This window comes from Herpailurus yagouaroundi, unplaced genomic scaffold (genome assembly GCF_014898765.1).
Source record: "Herpailurus yagouaroundi ecotype Mexico unplaced genomic scaffold, PumYag 67915, whole genome shotgun sequence".
Lineage (NCBI taxonomy): Eukaryota > Metazoa > Chordata > Mammalia > Carnivora > Felidae > Herpailurus > Herpailurus yagouaroundi.
This window is the reverse complement of record NW_024420705.1, coordinates 2,381-9,445: the sequence shown is the minus strand read 5'-3', so window position 1 is coordinate 9,445 and position 7,065 is coordinate 2,381. Positions and strand designations below refer to the sequence as shown.

At 46.6% G+C, this 7,065-nt stretch overlaps 1 long non-coding RNA gene across 1 annotated transcript; it reads right to left on the bottom strand.

Annotated features, from left to right (window-relative positions):
• Window positions 1-1,749: 1,749 nt before the first annotated feature.
• Window positions 1,750-6,938, bottom strand: LOC121026254 (uncharacterized). The gene is made up of 2 exons (XR_005788317.1): window positions 6,813-6,938; window positions 1,750-2,137 (listed from the first exon to the last, which is right to left on the bottom strand). It is a non-coding gene; the product is annotated as an uncharacterized LOC121026254 (long non-coding RNA).
• Window positions 6,939-7,065: the final 127 nt, after the last annotated feature.

Sequence of the window (7,065 nt, the reverse complement as noted above, 5' to 3'; positions counted from 1 at the left end):
GTCTGTGGACTAGAAGGTCACCCTCAGCTGCACTGGAATCAGCAACAATGTTGGGTCGTATTAGGTGGGCTGGTACCCACAGATTCCCCACCGTGTCCCCAAAGCTGAGATGCTCAGAAGCACTAGGCCCTCCGGGATCCCACCCGGGTTCTCGAGAACAGGGCCTCTCTGATCATCTCGGGCCTGTGGCCTGAGGACGAGGCTGGTCATTACTGACACAGTGCTCTAAGCCCGTGGGCAAATGATACAGCAACGTGCCCCAGTTTCCCATGGTCACTGCCAGTGACAAACAAACAGGGAGACCGTGGACACCCTGGAGGGTGTGAGGGTCTGACTCTCTGAGCACAGAACAACTATGAAGAGTCAGTGACAGTAGCTTCCCCTCGTGTGGTTTTCTTCTAAAAATAAGACAAATCTTTTAAGATAATTTACAGGCATAAAGTCTAGTCATATAAATGGTACGATGATTCAGTGGTCTGTAGTATGTTTCCTGAGTTTGGCGAACATCATCAGGATCAAATTGACAACATTTCCATCACCTGCAGAAAAACCCCTGACCCCCGAGCAGTGAGTCCATGGCCCCCCTGCACTCAGCTCTTTGGAGCCAAAAATTCCTTTCTGTCTGCAGTGATTTTCCTGTTGTGCACATTTCACAGGTGCCGAATCACACCACGTGCCCCCGGAAGCGCACCTTTCAGTGGCATCAGCGTGTGCATTGTTGTAGGAACATCATGGGCACCATATTTAAGGTGGGACCATACTAAGGGAACGTTTCATCCTTTCATCTAGAGACGTGCTCATCTTGTGCAGAGGACACGCGGATCTATCTAGATGGCTGCAATTTTAATAGAGGCTGTTGAAATAGCATAATTATTTTCCATGATGGTGTGTAATCACAGATTCTTTTTTAAAAGTTTATTTTCCGATGGCTATTGTCCCCCATTGTCATTTTTTATTTTGTAGATTTCTGCATATTGCAATTTTGTTCAATAATTTAGCCGGTGTTGTTTATTATTATGAAAAATAATATTATGTGCTACGGTCCATATTTCAAGTTTTTGTCTCATACATTTTTCCTTTCCTTGTGGTGGGGTGTGGGCTCTGTGGCCTTTCTCTTTTTCCCATTCCCTCATGCCCGGCAGACTCTACATGTCTCCTCCCCACTCTTTTTCCTTAGTGAGATGTTTCCAGAGCGTCCTTCCTGATTTGGGTTTCTCACCCATCTGCCCACAGCACTGCATCTGAGACCTCCCGTTTCACTATTGCTCGCCCTGGATGCCCATCCTGTGGTCAGGGCTTGGGTCTCTCCACTTGCTGTCCTGTGTCTTCACTCTCAGGGGCTTTCTCGAGTGATGGTGGTTCAGACCCACGGCTAGCTTTCCCCTTCTGTCACCCCAGCCTTTTCGGGAACTGACTTCTCTTTCCACTGACGCTCAGGATTTGTGGTGTGAGCCTGGGCGCGAGGCCACCAGGGATTCTTAACAACAGATACCTTTAAAATTATTTCATTTTTTTCTAACTTACTTTGATATAAAGGATGAAAATGAGCAAAGATAATTTTAAGAAAACTGTTACTTAATATTTGTCTGAAATTTCTTATTAATAGACTTAAATGTCACTAAAACCACAGGTAGAGAATAGAGAGAAGAAGGCAGGTTTCCAAGTTAAGGGATGAAATATATTACTTAGAAGTGATGGAGCTACTTTGAGTTCTCTCCTTGGTGAGGTACAGGCAGAGGCTTCAGCAGATGCTGTCACACAAAGGAAACTTTATTTGCCATAGATAAGGGGATCAGGGACAAGAATTATCAAAGCTGTGACTCCCTGAGTGGAGGCGAGTGGGTTCCTTTCATTCAGGGTTAGGATGGATACCCAGAAAAGGGAGTTTTGTCATCTTATGCAAGAGTGGGCACGAGGTTGTGCAGGAATATGGAGCACAGGAGCTTGTGTCCCCATCGTGCGGTAGGTCAATGAAGCTTGTCCTCCTCCTAGGGCAGAGACTTAACGTTATAAAGAGGCAGAGGTCCCTGGAGGACACTCCCTGGTCCATCTGCACTGGTGGAGCTGTTGCAGGAGATAAAACTGGTCTAGGCTCCCAGGCTCTTTCTGCTGTTTGCCTCTGAAATAGATGAACTTCCTGTGAAAAGAAGTGGTGTCAGTGGGGGTCCTGCTGGTGACTGTTTTAACCTCATTAACCTGTGGGGCAAGGTTTCAATCCTGCAAAAACAACTCAAGCATGTGCTTAGGTCAAAGTTTACTTTTGTTCCTGGGCTGGGACTTTTCCCTCTGGGTCATTGTCTCTGAAGCACTCAGGCTATTTCCTGGCCTGGTGGAGACTGGTAGGTTGGCATCCCCTTTGTTCTCCTCAAACCCTGAACTCCTGACCTTGTTGCATTCCTGTTTTCTTTTCCTCCCAGGAAAGTGCTCGGTATGGGTGCTGGGCAAGTAGAACCTGCAGGGCACAGACCACAGAAAATAGCTGGGGGCCTCCAATGAGTGCTCTTGGGGCAGGAAAGCTGTCTCCTCTTTATATACAGAGATTGTTTTCCCACCTGGGGACCCCTTCAGTTCTGCTTTCAGACGGCTCAGGGTATTTAGTTTAAAAGCATTGTGCTAACAAGCGGCCCTGGGCGGCTTAGTCAGTTAAATGTCGGACCTCAGCTCAAGTCATGATCTCCTGGTTTGTGATTTCAATTCCCAAGTCCACCTGTCTGCTGTCAGCAAGGAGCCTGCTTTGGATCCTTCATCCCCCCTCTCTCTGCCCCAACCCTGCCCTCTCGCGCGCTCTCTCTCAAAAATAAATAAAAATTTAAAAATATGGCCCTAATAAGGTAATTCAGGAAAGTCATGAGACATGTGTAAAATAAAGTTTGTATTAATTATTTCAATAATAATTTCAGTAATAACGAGACCTTGTTATATGCTAAAAACAAAAAGGATTCTTATCATATTGCCAACAATGTCAAGATGCTAATATTATTGTACAGAGAGCTGGTTCCAAATTCAGGCTCTGCTGTTTGCCACTAGAAATTCATTCAATACTTGAGAGACAAGGGATGATGGGAGAGGAATGGGTGCTTCCTCAGGAAGCCAGCAGCCTGGGGAGATGTGGACAAATGTCTCAAAGATCATTTTCTCTGTCTCGGAGAAGTCCTATACTTTCGTACGGGAAGGTGCAGGGAATCGTGGCGGCGGTCCATGGGGGAGAAGCAAGTGTCCATGTGGCTAGTTCTCTGTGGACATGAGCCTGGCAGTGCCAGATCTGGTGACATCATTGGCAGCTGCTCCAAATGTGGTCAGGCCTCGCCTCTGGGAAAGGTCAGTCCTTCACTCCTTCCTCAGGGACAGTGGCCTGCAAATCGCAAGAAAGTAGGGTAGTTCTGTTGCAGATCAAGGGTCTTAGGTCAGCACACAAAGAGAGACTATGCTTGAAACAAGTTCACCGGAGAGACCAGAGGGAGAGCTGTTACGCTGAGATGTGTGAAATGTATATATTAAGGGAATTGTAAACTGTCCTGAAGAATGTGAAAGCATATTTGAAATGGTGAACTGTCGTAGACTCTACGTCTAGAATTCTCTCTTGTCGAACAAGAGAGCGGGACACTGGATGAAAAGCGAGAGATGGCTAATGTCCAGGAAAAGACAAGAGCCCCAAATAAGGGCCCTTTCCCTGTGTTTATCAAGATCAGAAGGCTTACAGATTTGATGGGAGTGCACAAAGAGACAAGGAAATTGTGAACATTCACTTGGGAACGTGAGGGAAAAGGGATTTTGAAGATATACAGTGTTTGGGGTTTTGGTCAATATACAACAAAATCCTGTTACCGGGCAGATGGGCAGATGGTTGTTACCATGGTTGTTAATGGCACCGGCACCGTGTCTGTTTATCTGAGCCAGCCTAGGGGCTAAAGCAGACAGGGGGAGCAACCTCAGGGTTAGGTTAACAAGGCACCTTTTCTTTTGTTAACCATCTCTGCTCTGGGCTGCTTTGCCTGCAGTGCAGCGGTCTGTAGCTCAATTTACCTGTTTATCTAACTTGGTCCTTTCCTCCAGTGAAAGCAGCTTTTCTGCTATAGTACTAAGTTGGAGAGTGCTTCTGCCCTGAATGCCTAATCTGGCTTACCTCATATACCTTTGTATGGGGAGCCTTTGTGCCTGTTCTTATTTTAGGCCTTTTCCCCTCCCTCTCTATTCTGGGGTCTCTGCGGCCCCTTTCTATTCTGGGGTGCCGTTGCACCTCCCTATTCTTGGGATGCCTTTATATCCCCCTAGTCTTGGGGTGCCAATCTGGTTTGCCCAAACTCAGTTGCCGGAGTGCAGCTCCAGGAGATCCAGGGGTTCCGGAAGGATGAACGGCCTTGGCGAAAAAGTGAAAATAAAACAAAACTAAAATAAAAAACTAAAATAGAAACAAAAAATAAAAATGGACACAGACAACAGCAGTGTGTTGAGCTGGCCGATTTATTGCAGTAAATGTGGCATTATATATCCTAGTGATTTCCTTGTAGCGTATGTCAACTATGTTTTTCTAACATTACCTAATTTTGAAAATGTTCCTATATGTAAACAACCTTTAAGAAATAACATGGTGATTTTGCCCTAACTTTCCCGCATACCCTTTGATTAAAGATTAATTTCTTGGGGCGCCTGGGTGGCGCAGTCGGTTGAGCGTCCGACTTCAGCCAGGTCACGATCTCGCGGTCCGTGAGTTCGAGCCCCGCGTCAGGCTCTGGGCTGATGGCTCAGAGCCTGGAGCCTGTTTCCGATTCTGTGTCTCCCTCTCTCTCTGCCCCTCCCCCGTTCATGCTCTGTCTCTCTCTGTCCCCAAAATAAATAAAAAACGTTGAAAAAAAATTAAAAAAAAAAGATTAATTTCTTACATTATTCCATTAGGCATCTGCGTTTGTCTATAATCTACAAAGGATTTGCTTTGCTGTTCTCGTGAAAGGCCCTCCATTTCTTAACACCTCAAGTGGAACAGTTATAGGGACATGACCTCCTAACCACATGAGGCCAGAAGAACAATGTGTTTGCCTCGGTCCGAGGTGCCAGAAAGGGGCCGAAAAAGCCTTAGAAACCCATGCCTCATACATTCTCAGAGAGACAATGCACCTAGGAACCAATGAACCATTCTGTAGCTTAACCGACTAGGTTCAGTCACCATCTGGAATGCCTCCGGGGGCCAGGTGGGCCTAGGGGTTGAAGTCACCTGTGCCCAGAGATACACTCCTTAGTTGCCGGAGTGAGGCTTTCAGATCCGTATGTCTCTCCTTACAGGCCCTCTTTGCTGGCAAATGCATGAGGCTATCCTTCCTGCAAGTAGAGGAGTCTCCATAGGGGATAGCAAGGGCTAACCGTAAGGCCAGACAATTTCTTGCGGAACCTTAATTTCTTCCCTAATGGTTCTTTTCCCAGGGGGGCTGCCGAGCGCAATTCCCCAACAGACAATACCCCAGGTACTTTTAAGGCCAAGTTACATAAAAGCAGGAGTACAAGAAGCTTCACTGTCGGCGGGCCACCCTGCAGTCACCAATCCGTCCACAGCCCGGGGCCTGCCACGCAGGCTGGGAGAGCTCGGCTTCCAGCACTCAGTTGTGAGCATTCTATGGCGTTGTATTTCTTTATGCCTTGTTAGCCCCTTGGTGTCAGCCCGGGAGACTCCTATGCTTATGCCCCACAGTGAACATCTTCTTTTGTCATCAATAAGAAAACAAAACATGAGCCTGTTAACAACTAGTGGGTGACGCCATGAAACTTACATTCTAGCTTCTATTTTCCAGTGTGGAGTCTGGGTGGAAGATACTTTCTCACTTCAAGGAGATTGAAGAAGTCTGACTGTGCACTGTAGACAGGGACAGCCCTAACAATGGACTACAGAGAGGAATGTGAGAAATGAAGGATCACAGGGTGTCTGACTTGGGATGCCCTGAAGAGAGTCTCATACATTCACAGCGAGAGCAGCCATCACGGCCATGTGCACCTGTAGCCAGTCAGCTGGGGGACTCAGCTGGAGAGGGAGCAGTATGTGGATTTGATGGGGTGGGTGGTCAGTGAGGCGGGTGGGACTAAACCTCGAGGGGTATTTGGGATGGATTGTGATCATGCTAATGATGACCCAGGATTTTAAGAAAGTGAGGAGGGCAGGGAGTCTAAGGAAGTGAAGAAACCAGCAGGAAAAGGGAGAGAGAAAATGCCATTTCTTCCATGTCATAAGGATCCTCTCACCCACCCTCATATTGGACAAGAGGGAGTGGTATCTGTCTCACCAGGCCTCCTGCCTTGTCTCCTTGACACCAAAGGAGAAGGAGAAATAAATCAGTTGCGATAATAGCCAAAGTATTAAATGACAGCTGAGGGGCCCCTGGGTGGCTCCGTCAGTTAAATATGTGACTTCGGTTCAGGTCATGATCTCATGGCTACTGAGTTCAAGTGCCATGTCGGGCTCTCTGCTGACACCTCGGAGCCTCCAGCCTGCTTCCCATTCTGTCTCCCTCTCTCTCTGCCCTTCCCTCACTTGGGTTCCATCTGTCTCTGTCTCAAATATGTATAAACATTAAAAAAATTAAAAAAGAAAGACCGATGAAAGCGTCTCCCTCACTCTCTCAGGTAGGATGAATTCTCTTCCACTTCCTGCACAGCTCAAGACCTATTTGTGCTCATGGAAAAGAATGAACGAGTATATGAATGAGAGTGAGAAAAGTTTTCAGAGAACAAAATATAGAAGAGTACATCTTCAGTTTGGTAAAGAAAACTATAAAACACCTTCCCTTCGGTGAACACACACGGAGGGGAAGCACTGAAAGCTTTCCCACCTCGGGTAGGGAGCAAGGCCACCATGTCCTATGTCAACACTGCTGTTCCACATAGGACTGGATGTGTCTGTCAGAACCATAAGGCAAGACAAACAATGAGGCATTCAGATGAAGAAGAACAAGAGACAATTGTCCCATTTCAGGTGAGAGAATGACCTACAGGAAAACTACAAAGGAAGCTACAATGAAGTATGCAAATATATAAATTCAAAGAGTCATAAATAATTTTGGAAACATTTTAGAATAAAGATCA